The sequence below is a fragment of the Gobius niger genome (genome assembly GCF_951799975.1).
Source record: "Gobius niger genome assembly, contig: SCAFFOLD_36, whole genome shotgun sequence".
Classification (NCBI taxonomy): domain Eukaryota; kingdom Metazoa; phylum Chordata; class Actinopteri; order Gobiiformes; family Gobiidae; genus Gobius; species Gobius niger.
The window spans coordinates 347,269-362,716 of record NW_027639156.1 but is presented as its reverse complement, the minus strand read 5'-3'; the positions used below and the strand labels follow the sequence as shown (position 1 = coordinate 362,716).

General features: G+C 44.4%; 1 protein-coding gene across 1 annotated transcript in view; it reads right to left on the bottom strand.

Annotated features, from left to right (window-relative positions):
- Positions 1–15,448, bottom strand: part of LOC306982830 (kinesin-like protein KIF21A) — a gene marked incomplete at its 3' end in the record, with an annotated part of 103,926 nt that overhangs the window by 8,594 nt on the left and 79,884 nt on the right. The gene's annotated exons all lie outside the window — the stretch shown is intronic.

Here is a 15,448-nt window from a genome sequence, read left to right as displayed (position 1 = left end):
ATTCTTTAAGACTTACGTGAGTGTCTGGATGCTTTAAGACTCATGTGAGTGTCTGGATGCTTTAAGACTCACGTGAGTGTCTGGATGCTTTAAGACTTACGTGAGTGTCTGGATGCTTTAAGACTCACGTGAGTGTCTGGATGCTTTAAGACTCTTGTGAGTGTCTGGATGCTTTAAGACTGACGTGAGTGTCTGGATGCTTTAAGACTTACGTGAGTGTCTGGATGCTTTAAGACTCACGTGAGTGTCTGGATGCTTTAAGACTCTTGTGAGTGTCTGGATGCTTTAAGTCTTACGTGAGTGTTTGGATGCTTTAAGACTCACGTGAGTGTCTGGATGCTTTAAGACTCACGTGAGTGTCTGGATGCTTTAAGTCTTACGTGAGTGTCTGGATGCTTTAAGACTCACGTGAGTGTCTGGATGCTTTAAGACTCACGTGAGTGTCTGGATGCTTTAAGACTCACGTGAGTGTCTGGATGCTTTAAGACTCACGTGAGTGTTTGGATGCTTTAAGACTCACGTGAGTGTCTGGATGCTTTAAGACTCATGTGAGTGTCCGGATGCTTTAAGACTCACGTGAGTGTCTGGATGCTTTAAGACTCACGTGAGTGTCCGGATGCTTTAAGACTCACGTGAGTGTCTGGATGCTTTAAGACTCACGTGAGTGTCTGGATGCTTTAAGTCTCACGTGAGTGTCTGGATGCTTTAAGACTTACATGAGTGTCTGGATGCTTTAAGACTCATGTGAGTGTCCGGATGCTTTAAGTCTTACGTGAGTGTCTGGATGCTTTAAGACTTACGTGAGTGTCTGGATGCTTTAAGACTCATGTGAGTGTCTGGATGCTTTAAGACTTACGTGAGTGTCTGGATGCTTTAAGACTCACGTGAGTGTCTGGATGCTTTAAGACTCATGTGAGTGTCTGGATGCTTTAAGACTTACGTGAGTGTCTGGATGCTTTAAGACTTAAGTGAGTGTCTGGATGCTTTAAGACTTACGTGAGTGTCTGGATGCTTTAAGACTTACGTGGGTGTCTGGATGCTTTAAGACTTAAGTGAGTGTCTGGATGCTTTAAGACTTACGTGAGTGTCTGGATGCTTTAATAGACTCACGTGAGTGTCTGGATGCTTTAAGACTCATGTGAGTGTCTGGATGCTTTAGGACTTACGTGAGTGTCTGGATGCTTTAAGACTCACGTGAGTGTCTGGATGCTTTAAGTCTTACGTGAGTGTCTGGATGCTTTAAGACTCACGTGAGTGTCTGGATGCTTTAAGACTCATGTGAGTGTCTGGATGCTTTAAGACTCATGTGAGTGTCTGGATGCTTTAAGACTCATGTGAGTGTCTGGATGCTTTAAGACTCACGTGAGTGTCTGGATGCTTTAAGACTCATGTGAGTGTCTGGATGCTTTAAGACTCATGTGAGTGTCTGGATGCTTTAAGACTCACGTGAGTGTCTGGATGCTTTAAGACTCACGTGAGTGTCTGGATGCTTTAAGACTTACGTGAGTGTCTGGATGCTTTAAGACTCATGTGAGTGTCTGGATGCTTTAAGACTCACGTGAGTGTCTGGATGCTTTAAGACTCACGTGAGTGTCTGGATGCTTTAAGACTCACGTGAGTGTCTGGATGCTTTAAGACTTACGTGAGTGTCTGGATGCTTTAAGACTCACGTGAGTGTCTGGATGCTTTAAGACTCATGTGAGTGTCTGGATGCTTTAAGACTTACGTGAGTGTCTGGATGCTTTAAGACTCACGTGAGTGTCTGGATGCTTTAATAGACTCATGTGAGTGTCTGGATGTTTTAAGACTCACGTGAGTGTCTGGATGCTTTAAGACTCACTGAGTGTCTGGATGCTTTAAGACTCACGTGAGTGTCTGGATGCTTTAAGACTCACGTGAGTGTCTGGATGCTTTAAGACTTACGTGAGTGTCTGGATGCTTTAAGACTCACGTGAGTGTCTGGATGCTTTAAGACTCACGTGAGTGTCTGGATGCTTTAATAGACTCATGTGAGTGTCTGGATGCTTTAAGACTCACGTGAGTGTCTGGATGCTTTAATAGACTCATGTGAGTGTCTGGATGCTTTAAGACTTACGTGAGTGTCTGGATGCTTTAAGACTCACGTGAGTGTCTGGATGCTTTAAGACTTACGTGAGTGTCTGGATGCTTTAAGACTCACGTGAGTGTCTGGATGCTTTAAGACTCACGTGAGTGTCTGGATGCTTTAAGACTCACGTGAGTGTCTGGATGCTTTAAGACTTACGTGAGTGTCTGGATGCTTTAAGTCTCACGTGAGTGTCTGGATGCTTTAAGACTCACGTGAGTGTCTGGATGCTTTAAGACTCACGTGAGTGTCTGGATGCTTTAAGACTCACGTGAGTGTCTGGATGCTTTAAGACTCACGTGAGTGTCTGGATGCTTTAAGACTTACGTGAGTGTCTGGATGCTTTAAGTCTCACGTGAGTGTCTGGATGCTTTAAGACTCACGTGAGTGTCTGGATGCTTTAAGACTCACGTGAGTGTCTGGATGCTTTAAGTCTCACGTGAGTGTCTGGATGCTTTAAGACTCACGTGAGTGTCTGGATGCTTTAAGACTCACGTGAGTGTCTGGATGCTTTAAGACTCACGTGAGTGTCTGGATGCTTTAATAGACTCACGTGAGTGTCTGGATGCTTTAAGACTCACGTGAGTGTCTGGATGCTTTAAGACTTACGTGAGTGTCTGGATGCTTTAATAGACTCATGTGAGTGTCTGGATGCTTTAAGACTCACGTGAGTGTCTGGATGCTTTAAGACTCACGTGAGTGTCTGGATGCTTTAAGACTCACGTGAGTGTCTGGATGCTTTAAGACTTACGTGAGTGTCTGGATGCTTTAAGACTCACGTGAGTGTCTGGATGCTTTAAGACTCACGTGAGTGTCTGGATGCTTTAAGACTTACGTGAGTGTCTGGATGCTTTAAGACTTACATGAGTGTCTGGATGTTTTAATAGACTCACGTGAGTGTCTGGATGCTTTAAGACTCACGTGAGTGTCTGGATGCTTTAAGACTTACGTGAGTGTCTGGATGCTTTAAGACTTACATGAGTGTCTGGATGTTTTAATAGACTCACGTGAGTGTCTGGATGCTTTAAGACTCATGTGAGTGTCTGGATGCTTTAAGACTTACATGAGTGTCTGGATGTTTTAATAGACTTACGTGAGTGTCTGGATGCTTTAAGACTTACGTGAGTGTCTGGATGTTTTAAGACTCACGTGAGTGTCTGGATGCTTTAAGACTCTTGTGAGTGTCTGGATGTTTTAATAGACTTACGTGAGTGTCTGGATGCTTTAAGACTCACGTGAGTGTCCGGATGCTTTAAGACTCACGTGAGTGTCCGGATGCTTTAAGACTCACGTGAGTGTCTGGATGCTTTAAGTCTTACGTGAGTGTCTGGATGCTTTAAGACTTACATGAGTGTCCGGATGCTTTAAGACTCACGTGAGTGTCTGGATGCTTTAAGTCTTACGTGAGTGTCTGGATGCTTTAAGACTTACGTGAGTGTCTGGATGCTTTAATAGACTCATGTGAGTGTCTGGATGCTTTAAGACTCACGTGAGTGTCTGGATGCTTTAAGACTCACGTGAGTGTCTGGATGCTTTAAGACTCACGTGAGTGTCTGGATGCTTTAAGACTTACGTGAGTGTCTGGATGCTTTAAGACTCACGTGAGTGTCTGGATGCTTTAAGACTCACGTGAGTGTCTGGATGCTTTAAGACTTACGTGAGTGTCTGGATGCTTTAAGACTTACATGAGTGTCTGGATGTTTTAATAGACTCACGTGAGTGTCTGGATGCTTTAAGACTCACGTGAGTGTCTGGATGCTTTAAGACTTACGTGAGTGTCTGGATGCTTTAAGACTTACATGAGTGTCTGGATGTTTTAATAGACTCACGTGAGTGTCTGGATGCTTTAAGACTCATGTGAGTGTCTGGATGCTTTAAGACTTACATGAGTGTCTGGATGTTTTAATAGACTTACGTGAGTGTCTGGATGCTTTAAGACTTACGTGAGTGTCTGGATGTTTTAAGACTCACGTGAGTGTCTGGATGTTTTAATAGACTCATGTGAGTGTCTGGATGCTTTAAGACTTACATGAGTGTCTGGATGTTTTAATAGACTTACGTGAGTGTCTGGATGCTTTAAGACTCATGTGAGTGTCTGGATGCTTTAAGACTTACATGAGTGTCTGGATGTTTTAATAGACTTACGTGAGTGTCTGGATGCTTTAAGACTTACGTGAGTGTCTGAATGCTTTAAGACTTACGTGAGTGTCTGGATGCTTTAAGACTCTTGTGAGTGTCTGGATGTTTTAATAGACTTACGTGAGTGTCTGGATGCTTTAAGACTCACGTGAGTGTCCGGATGCTTTAAGACTCACGTGAGTGTCCGGATGCTTTAAGACTCACGTGAGTGTCAGGATGCTTTAAGACTCACGTGAGTGTCCGGATGCTTTAAGACTTATGTGAGTGTCTGGATGCTTTAAGACTTACATGAGTGTCTGGATGTTTTAATAGACTCACGTGAGTGTCTGGATGCTTTAAGACTCACGTGAGTGTCTGGATGCTTTAAGACTTACGTGAGTGTCTGGATGCTTTAAGACTTACATGAGTGTCTGGATGTTTTAATAGACTCACGTGAGTGTCTGGATGCTTTAAGACTCACGTGAGTGTCTGGATGCTTTAAGACTTACATGAGTGTCTGGATGTTTTAATAGACTTACGTGAGTGTCTGGATGCTTTAAGACTTACGTGAGTGTCTGGATGTTTTAAGACTCACGTGAGTGTCTGGATGCTTTAAGACTCTTGTGAGTGTCTGGATGTTTTAATAGACTTACGTGAGTGTCTGGATGCTTTAAGACTTACGTGAGTGTCTGGATGCTTTAAGACTCACGTGAGTGTCTGGATGCTTTAAGACTTACGTGAGTGTCCGGATGCTTTAAGACTTACGTGAGTGTCTGGATGCTTTAAGACTTACGTGAGTGTCTGGATGCTTTAAGACTTACGTGAGTGTCTGGATGCTTTAAGACTCACGTGAGTGTCTGGATGCTTTAAGACTTACGTGAGTGTCTGGATGCTTTAAGACTTACGTGAGTGTCTGGATGCTTTAAGACTCACGTGAGTGTCCGGATGCTTTAAGACTCACGTGAGTGTCTGGATGCTTTAAGACTCATGTGAGTGTCTGGATGCTTTAAGACTCACGTGAGTGTCTGGATGCTTTAAGACTCACGTGAGTGTCCGGATGCTTTAAGACTCACGTGAGTGTCTGGATGCTTTAAGACTCACGTGAGTGTCCGGATGCTTTAAGACTCACGTGAGTGTCCGGATGCTTTAAGACTCACGTGAGTGTCCGGATGCTTTAAGACTTATGTGAGTGTCCGGATGCTTTAAGACTCACGTGAGTGTCTGGATGCTTTAAGACTCACGTGAGTGTCCGGATGCTTTAAGACTCACGTGAGTGTCCGGATGCTTTAAGACTCACGTGAGTGTCCGGATGCTTTAAGACTCACGTGAGTGTCCGGATGCTTTAAGACTCACGTGAGTGTCGGGATGCTTTAAGACTCACGTGAGTGTCCGGATGCTTTAAGACTTATGTGAGTGTCCGGATGCTTTAAGACTCACGTGAGTGTCTGGATGCTTTAAGACTCACGTGAGTGTCTGGATGCTTTAAGACTCACGTGAGTGTCTGGATGCTTTAAGACTCACGTGAGTGTCTGGATGCTTTAAGACTTACGTGAGTGTCTGGATGCTTTAAGACTCACGTGAGTGTCTGGATTCTTTAAGACTTATATGAGTGTCCGGATGCTTTAAGACTAACGTGAGTGTCTGGATGCTTTAAGACTCACGTGAGTGTCTGGATGCTTTAAGACTTACGTGAGTGTCAGGATGCTTTAAGACTCACGTGAGTGTCTGGATGCTTTAAGACTTACGTGAGTGTCCGGATGCTTTAAGACTAACGTGAGTGTCTGGATGCTTTAAGACTCACGTGAGTGTCCGGATGCTTTAAGACTTACATGAGTGTCCGGATGCTTTAAGACTTACATGAGTGTCCGGATGCTTTAAGACTCATGTGAGTGTCTGGATGCTTTAAGTCTTACGTGAGTGTCTGGATGCTTTAAGACTCACGTGAGTGTCTGGATGCTTTAAGACTTACATGAGTGTCCGGATGCTTTAAGACTCACGTGAGTGTCTGGATGCTTTAAGTCTTACGTGAGTGTCTGGATGCTTTAAGACTTACATGAGTGTCCGGATGCTTTAAGACTTACATGAGTGTCCGGATGCTTTAAGACTCACGTGAGTGTCTGGATGCTTTAAGACTCACGTGAGTGTCTGGATGCTTTAAGACTCACGTGAGTGTCTGGATGCTTTAAGTCTTACATGAGTGTCCGGATGCTTTAAGACTCACGTGAGTGTCTGGATGCTTTAAGACTCACGTGAGTGTCTGGATGCTTTAAGTCTTACGTGAGTGTCTGGATGCTTTAAGACTTACATGAGTGTCCGGATGCTTTAAGACTCACGTGAGTGTCTGGATGCTTTAAGTCTTACGTGAGTGTCTGGATGCTTTAAGACTTACGTGAGTGTCTGGATGCTTTAAGACTTACGTGAGTGTCTGGATGCTTTAAGACTCACGTGAGTGTCTGGATGCTTTAAGACTCACGTGAGTGTCTGGATGCTTTAAGACTTACGTGAGTGTCTGGATGCTTTAAGTCTTACGTGAGTGTCTGGATGCTTTAAGACTTACGTGAGTGTCTGGATGCTTTAAGACTTACGTGAGTTTCTGGATGCTTTAAGGCTCACGTGAGTGTCCGGATGCTTTAAGACTCACGTGAGTGTCCGGATGCTTTACGACTCACGTGAGTGTCTGGATGCTTTAAGACTCATGTGAGTGTCTGGATGCTTTAAGTCTTACGTGAGTGTCTGGATGCTTTAAGTCTTACGTGAGTGTCTGGATGCTTTAAGACTCACGTGAGTGTCTGGATGCTTTAAGACTCACGTGAGTGTCTGGATGCTTTAAGTCTTACGTGAGTGTCTGGATGCTTTAAGTCTTACGTGAGTGTCTGGATGCTTTTAGACTCACGTGAGTGTCTGGATGCTTTAAGACTCACGTGAGTGTCTGGATGCTTTAAGACTCACGTGAGTGTCTGGATGCTTTAAGACTCACGTGAGTGTCTGGATGCTTTAAGACTCACGTGAGTGTCTGGATGCTTTAAGACTTACGTGAGTGTCCGGATGCTTTACGACTCACGTGAGTGTCTGGATGCTTTAAGACTCACGTGAGTGTCTGGATGCTTTAAGTCTTACGTGAGTGTCTGGATGCTTTAAGACTCACGTGAGTGTCTGGATGCTTTAAGACTCACGTGAGTGTCTGGATGCTTTAAGACTCACGTGAGTGTCCGGATGCTTTACGACTCACGTGAGTGTCTGGATGCTTTAAGACTCACGTGAGTGTCTGGATGCTTTAAGTCTTACGTGAGTGTCTGGATGCTTTAAGTCTTACGTGAGTGTCTGGATGCTTTAAGACTCACGTGAGTGTCTGGATGCTTTAAGACTTACGTGAGTGTTCGGATGCTTTAAGACTTACGTGAGTGTCTGGATGCTTTAAGTCTCACGTGAGTGTCCGGATGCTTTAAGACTTACGTGAGTGTCTGGATGCTTTAAGACTTACGTGAGTGTCTGGATGCTTTAAGACTCACGTGAGTGTCTGGATGCTTTAATAGACTCACGTGAGTGTCTGGATGCTTTAAGACTTACGTGAGTGTCTGGATGCTTTAATAGACTCATGTGAGTGTCTGGATGCTTTAAGACTTACGTGAGTGTCTGGATGCTTTAAGACTTACGTGAGTGTTCGGATGCTTTAAGACTTACGTGAGTGTCTGGATGCTTTAAGACTTACGTGAGTGTCTGGATGCTTTAAGACTCACGTGAGTGTCTGGATGCTTTAATAGACTCACGTGAGTGTCTGGATGCTTTAAGACTTACGTGAGTGTCTGGATGCTTTAAGACTCACGTGAGTGTCTGGATGCTTTAAGACTTACGTGAGTGTTCGGATGCTTTAAGACTTACGTGAGTGTCTGGATGCTTTAAGTCTCACGTGAGTGTCCGGATGCTTTAAGACTTACGTGAGTGTCTGGATGCTTTAAGACTCACGTGAGTGTCTGGATGCTTTAAGACTCACGTGAGTGTCTGGATGCTTTAATAGACTCACGTGAGTGTCTGGATGCTTTAAGACTCACGTGAGTGTCCGGATGCTTTAAGACTCACGTGAGTGTCCGGATGCTTTAAGACTCACGTGAGTGTCTGGATGCTTTAAGACTCACGTGAGTGTCTGGATGCTTTAAGACTCACGTGAGTGTCTGGATGCTTTAAGACTCACGTGAGTGTCCGGATGCTTTAAGACTTACGTGAGTGTCCGGATGCTTTAAGACTCACGTGAGTGTCTGGATGCTTTAAGACTCACGTGAGTGTCTGGATGCTTTAAGACTTATGTGAGTGTCTGGATGCTTTAAGACTTACGTGAGTGTCTGGATGCTTTAAGACTCACGTGAGTGTCTGGATGCTTTAAGACTTATGTGAGTGTCTGGATGCTTTAAGACTCATGTGAGTGTCTGGATGCTTTAAGACTCACGTGAGTGTCTGGATGCTTTAAGACTCACGTGAGTGTCTGGATGCTTTAAGACTTACGTGAGTGTCTGGATGCTTTAAGACTCATGTGAGTGTCTGGATGCTTTAAGACTCACGTGAGTGTCTGGATGCTTTAAGACTCACGTGAGTGTCTGGATGCTTTAATAGACTCACGTGAGTGTCTGGATGCTTTAAGTCTTAGGTGAGTGTCTGGATGCTTTAATAGACTCACGTGAGTGTCCGGATGCTTTAAGTCTTAGGTGAGTGTCTGGATGCTTTAATAGACTCACGTGAGTGTCTGGATGCTTTAAGACTCACGTGAGTGTCTGGATGCTTTAAGACTTACGTGAGTGTCTGGATGCTTTAATAGACTCACGTGAGTGTCAGGATGCTTTAAGACTAACGTGAGTGTCTGGATGCTTTAAGACTCACGTGAGTGTCTGGATGCTTTAAGACTTACGTGAGTGTCAGGATGCTTTAAGACTCACGTGAGTGTCTGGATGCTTTAAGACTTACGTGAGTGTCCGGATGCTTTAAGACTAACGTGAGTGTCTGGATGCTTTAAGACTCACGTGAGTGTCCGGATGCTTTAAGACTTACATGAGTGTCCGGATGCTTTAAGACTTACATGAGTGTCCGGATGCTTTAAGACTCATGTGAGTGTCTGGATGCTTTAAGTCTTACGTGAGTGTCTGGATGCTTTAAGACTCACGTGAGTGTCTGGATGCTTTAAGACTTACATGAGTGTCCGGATGCTTTAAGACTCACGTGAGTGTCTGGATGCTTTAAGTCTTACGTGAGTGTCTGGATGCTTTAAGACTTACATGAGTGTCCGGATGCTTTAAGACTTACATGAGTGTCCGGATGCTTTAAGACTCACGTGAGTGTCTGGATGCTTTAAGACTCACGTGAGTGTCTGGATGCTTTAAGACTCACGTGAGTGTCTGGATGCTTTAAGTCTTACATGAGTGTCCGGATGCTTTAAGACTCACGTGAGTGTCTGGATGCTTTAAGACTCACGTGAGTGTCTGGATGCTTTAAGTCTTACGTGAGTGTCTGGATGCTTTAAGACTTACATGAGTGTCCGGATGCTTTAAGACTCACGTGAGTGTCTGGATGCTTTAAGTCTTACGTGAGTGTCTGGATGCTTTAAGACTTACGTGAGTGTCTGGATGCTTTAAGACTTACGTGAGTGTCTGGATGCTTTAAGACTCACGTGAGTGTCTGGATGCTTTAAGACTCACGTGAGTGTCTGGATGCTTTAAGACTTACGTGAGTGTCTGGATGCTTTAAGTCTTACGTGAGTGTCTGGATGCTTTAAGACTTACGTGAGTGTCTGGATGCTTTAAGACTTACGTGAGTTTCTGGATGCTTTAAGGCTCACGTGAGTGTCCGGATGCTTTAAGACTCACGTGAGTGTCCGGATGCTTTACGACTCACGTGAGTGTCTGGATGCTTTAAGACTCATGTGAGTGTCTGGATGCTTTAAGTCTTACGTGAGTGTCTGGATGCTTTAAGTCTTACGTGAGTGTCTGGATGCTTTAAGACTCACGTGAGTGTCTGGATGCTTTAAGACTCACGTGAGTGTCTGGATGCTTTAAGACTTACGTGAGTGTCCGGATGCTTTACGACTCACGTGAGTGTCTGGATGCTTTAAGACTCACGTGAGTGTCTGGATGCTTTAAGTCTTACGTGAGTGTCTGGATGCTTTAAGACTCACGTGAGTGTCTGGATGCTTTAAGACTCACGTGAGTGTCTGGATGCTTTAAGACTCACGTGAGTGTCCGGATGCTTTACGACTCACGTGAGTGTCTGGATGCTTTAAGACTCACGTGAGTGTCTGGATGCTTTAAGTCTTACGTGAGTGTCTGGATGCTTTAAGTCTTACGTGAGTGTCTGGATGCTTTAAGACTCACGTGAGTGTCTGGATGCTTTAAGACTTACGTGAGTGTTCGGATGCTTTAAGACTTACGTGAGTGTCTGGATGCTTTAAGTCTCACGTGAGTGTCCGGATGCTTTAAGACTTACGTGAGTGTCTGGATGCTTTAAGACTTACGTGAGTGTCTGGATGCTTTAAGACTCACGTGAGTGTCTGGATGCTTTAATAGACTCACGTGAGTGTCTGGATGCTTTAAGACTTACGTGAGTGTCTGGATGCTTTAATAGACTCATGTGAGTGTCTGGATGCTTTAAGACTTACGTGAGTGTCTGGATGCTTTAAGACTTACGTGAGTGTTCGGATGCTTTAAGACTTACGTGAGTGTCTGGATGCTTTAAGACTTACGTGAGTGTCTGGATGCTTTAAGACTCACGTGAGTGTCTGGATGCTTTAATAGACTCACGTGAGTGTCTGGATGCTTTAAGACTTACGTGAGTGTCTGGATGCTTTAAGACTCACGTGAGTGTCTGGATGCTTTAAGACTTACGTGAGTGTTCGGATGCTTTAAGACTTACGTGAGTGTCTGGATGCTTTAAGTCTCACGTGAGTGTCCGGATGCTTTAAGACTTACGTGAGTGTCTGGATGCTTTAAGACTCACGTGAGTGTCTGGATGCTTTAAGACTCACGTGAGTGTCTGGATGCTTTAATAGACTCACGTGAGTGTCTGGATGCTTTAAGACTCACGTGAGTGTCCGGATGCTTTAAGACTCACGTGAGTGTCCGGATGCTTTAAGACTCACGTGAGTGTCTGGATGCTTTAAGACTCACGTGAGTGTCTGGATGCTTTAAGACTCACGTGAGTGTCTGGATGCTTTAAGACTCACGTGAGTGTCCGGATGCTTTAAGACTTACGTGAGTGTCCGGATGCTTTAAGACTCACGTGAGTGTCTGGATGCTTTAAGACTCACGTGAGTGTCTGGATGCTTTAAGACTTATGTGAGTGTCTGGATGCTTTAAGACTCATGTGAGTGTCTGGATGCTTTAAGACTCACGTGAGTGTCTGGATGCTTTAAGACTCACGTGAGTGTCTGGATGCTTTAAGACTTACGTGAGTGTCTGGATGCTTTAAGACTCATGTGAGTGTCTGGATGCTTTAAGACTCACGTGAGTGTCTGGATGCTTTAAGACTCACGTGAGTGTCTGGATGCTTTAATAGACTCACGTGAGTGTCTGGATGCTTTAAGTCTTAGGTGAGTGTCTGGATGCTTTAATAGACTCACGTGAGTGTCCGGATGCTTTAAGTCTTAGGTGAGTGTCTGGATGCTTTAATAGACTCACGTGAGTGTCTGGATGCTTTAAGTCTTAGGTGAGTGTCTGGATGCTTTAATAGACTCACGTGAGTGTCCGGATGCTTTAAGTCTTAGGTGAGTGTCTGGATGCTTTAATAGACTCACGTGAGTGTCTGGATGCTTTAAGACTCACGTGAGTGTCTGGATGCTTTAAGACTTACGTGAGTGTCTGGATGCTTTAATAGACTCACGTGAGTGTCAGGATGCTTTAAGACTCACGTGAGTGTCTGGATGCTTTAAGACTTACGTGAGTGTCTGGATGCTTTAATAGACTCACGTGAGTGTCTGGATGCTTTAAGACTCACGTGAGTGTCTGGATGCTTTAAGACTTACGTGAGTGTCTGGATGCTTTAAGACAAACGTGAGTGTCTGGATGCTTTAAGTCTTACGTGAGTGTCTGGATGCTTTAAGACTCACGTGAGTGTCTGGATGCTTTAAGACTCACGTGAGTGTCTGGATGCTTTAAGACTTACGTGAGTGTCTGGATGCTTTAAGACTTACGTGAGTGTCTGGATGTTTTAAGACTCACGTGAGTGTCTGGATGCTTTAAGTCTTACGTGAGTGTCCGGATGCTTTAAGACTTACGTGAGTGTCTGGATGCTTTAAGTCTTACGTGAGTGTCTGGATGCTTTAAGTCTTACGTGAGTGTCTGGATGCTTTAAGACTCATGTGAGTGTCTGGATGTTTTAAGACTCACGTGAGTGTCTGGATGCTTTAAGACTCACGTGAGTGTCTGGATGTTTTAAGACTCACGTGAGTGTCTGGATGCTTTAAGACTCACGTGAGTGTCTGGATGCTTTAAGTCTTACGTGAGTGTCTGGAAGCTTTAAGACTCACGTGAGTGTCCGGATGCTTTAAGACTCACGTGAGTGTCTGGATGTATTAAGACTTACGTGAGTGTCCGGATGCTTTAAGACTCACGTGAGTGTCTGGATGTTTTAAGACTTACGTGAGTGTCTGGATGTTTTAAGACTCACGTGAGTGTCTGGATGCTTTAAGACTTACGTGAGTGTCCGGATGCTTTAGGACTCACGTGAGTGTCTGGATGCTTTAGGACTTACGTGAGTGTCTGGATGTTTTAAGACTCACGTGAGTGTCTGGATGCTTTAGGACTTACGTGAGTGTCCGGATGCTTTAAGACTTACGTGAGTGTCTGGATGCTTTAAGACTCACGTGAGTGTCTGGATGCTTTAAGACTTACGTGAGTGTCCGGATGCTTTAAGACTCACGTGAGTGTCTGGATGCTTTAAGACTCACGTGAGTGTCTGGATGCTTTAAGACTTACGTGAGTGTCTGGATGCTTTAAGACTCACGTGAGTGTCTGGATGCTTTAGGACTTACGTGAGTGTCCGGATGCTTTAAGACTTACGTGAGTGTCTGGATGCTTTAAGACTCACGTGAGTGTCTGGATGCTTTAAGACTTACGTGAGTGTCCGGATGCTTTAAGACTCACGTGAGTGTCTGGATGTTTTAAGACTCACGTGAGTGTCTGGATGCTTTAAGACTTACGTGAGTGTCTGGATGTTTTAAGACTTACGTGAGTGTCTGGATTCTTTAAGACTTATATGAGTGTCTGGATGCTTTAAGACTCACGTGAGTGTCTGGATGCTTTAAGACTCACGTGAGTGTCTGGATGCTTTAAGACTCACGTGAGTGTCTGGATTCTTTAAGACTTATATGAGTGTCCGGATGCTTTAAGACTTACATGAGTGTCTGGATGCTTTAAGACTTACGTGAGTGTCTGGATGCTTTAAGACTCACGTGAGTGTCTGGATTCTTTAAGACTTATATGAGTGTCCGGATGCTTTAAGACTTACGTGAGTGTCTGGATGCTTTAAGACTTACGTGAGTGTCTGGATTCTTTAAGACTTATATGAGTGTCCGGATGCTTTAAGACTAACGTGAGTGTCTGGATTCTTTAAGACTTATATGAGTGTCTGGATGCTTTAAGACTTACGTGAGTGTCTGGATGCTTTAAGACTCACGTGAGTGTCTGGATGCTTTAAGACTTACGTGAGTGTCTGGATGCTTTAAGACTTACATGAGTGTCTGGATGTTTTAAGACTCAAGTGAGTGTCTGGATGCTTTAAGACTTACGTGAGTGTCTGGATGCTTTAAGACTCACGTGAGTGTCTGGATTCTTTAAGACTTATATGAGTGTCCGGATGCTTTAAGACTCACGTGAGTGTCTGGATTCTTTAAGACTTATATGAGTGTCTGGATGCTTTAAGACTTACGTGAGTGTCTGGATGCTTTAAGACTCACGTGAGTGTCTGGATGCTTTAAGACTCACGTGAGTGCCCGGATGCTTTAAGACTTACATGAGTGTCCGGATGCTTTAAGACTTACATGAGTGTCCGGATGCTTTAAGACTCACGTGAGTGTCTGGATGCTTTAAGACTTACATGAGTGTCCGGATGCTTTAAGACTCATGTGAGTGTCTGGATGCTTTAAGTCTTACGTGAGTGTCTGGATGCTTTAAGACTTACATGAGTGTCCGGATGCTTTAAGACTCACGTGAGTGTCTGGATGCTTTAAGTCTTACGTGAGTGTCTGGATGCTTTAAGACTTACGTGAGTGTCTGGATGCTTTAAGACTTACGTGAGTGTCTGGATGCTTTAAGACTCACGTGAGTGTCTGGATGTTTTAAGACTCACGTGAGTGTCTGGATGCTTTAAGACTCACGTGAGTGTCTGGATGCTTTAAGACTTACGTGAGTGTCTGGATGCTTTAAGACTTACGTGAGTGTCTGGATGCTTTAAGACTTACGTGAGTTTCTGGATGCTTTAAGACTCACGTGAGTGTCTGGATGCTTTAAGGCTCACGTGAGTTTCTGGATGCTTTAAGACTCACGTGAGTGTCTGGATGCTTTAAGACTCACGTGAGTGTCTGGATGCTTTAAGACTAACGTGAGTGTCTGGATGCTTTAAGACTCACGTGAGTGTCTGGATGCTTTAAGACTAACGTGAGTGTCTGGATGCTTTAAGACTTACGTGAGTGTCTGGATGCTTTAAGGCTCACGTGAGTTTCTGGATGCTTTAAGACTCACGTGAGTGTCTGGATGCTTTAAGACTCACGTGAGTGTCTGGATGCTTTAAGACTTACGTGAGTGTCCGGATGCTTTAAGACTTACGTGAGTGTCTGGATGCTTTAAGACTCACGTGAGTGTCTGGATGCTTTAAGACTCACGTGAGTGTCTGGATGCTTTAAGACTCACGTGAGTGTCTGGATGCTTTAAGACTTACGTGAGTGTCTGGATGCTTTAAGACTTACGTGAGTGTCTGGATGCTTTAAGACTCACGTGAGTGTCTGGATGCTTTAAGACTCACTGAGTGTCTGGATGCTTTAAGTCTTACGTGAGTGTCTGGATGCTTTAAGACTCACGTGAGTGTCTGGATGCTTTAAGACTCACTGAGTGTCTGGATGCTTTAAGACTCACGTGAGTGTCTGGATGCTTTAAGTCTCACATGAGTGTCTGGATGCTTTAAGTCTTACGTGAGTGTCTGGATGCTTTAAGTCTCACGTGAGTGTCTGGATGCTTTAAGACTCACTGAGTGTCC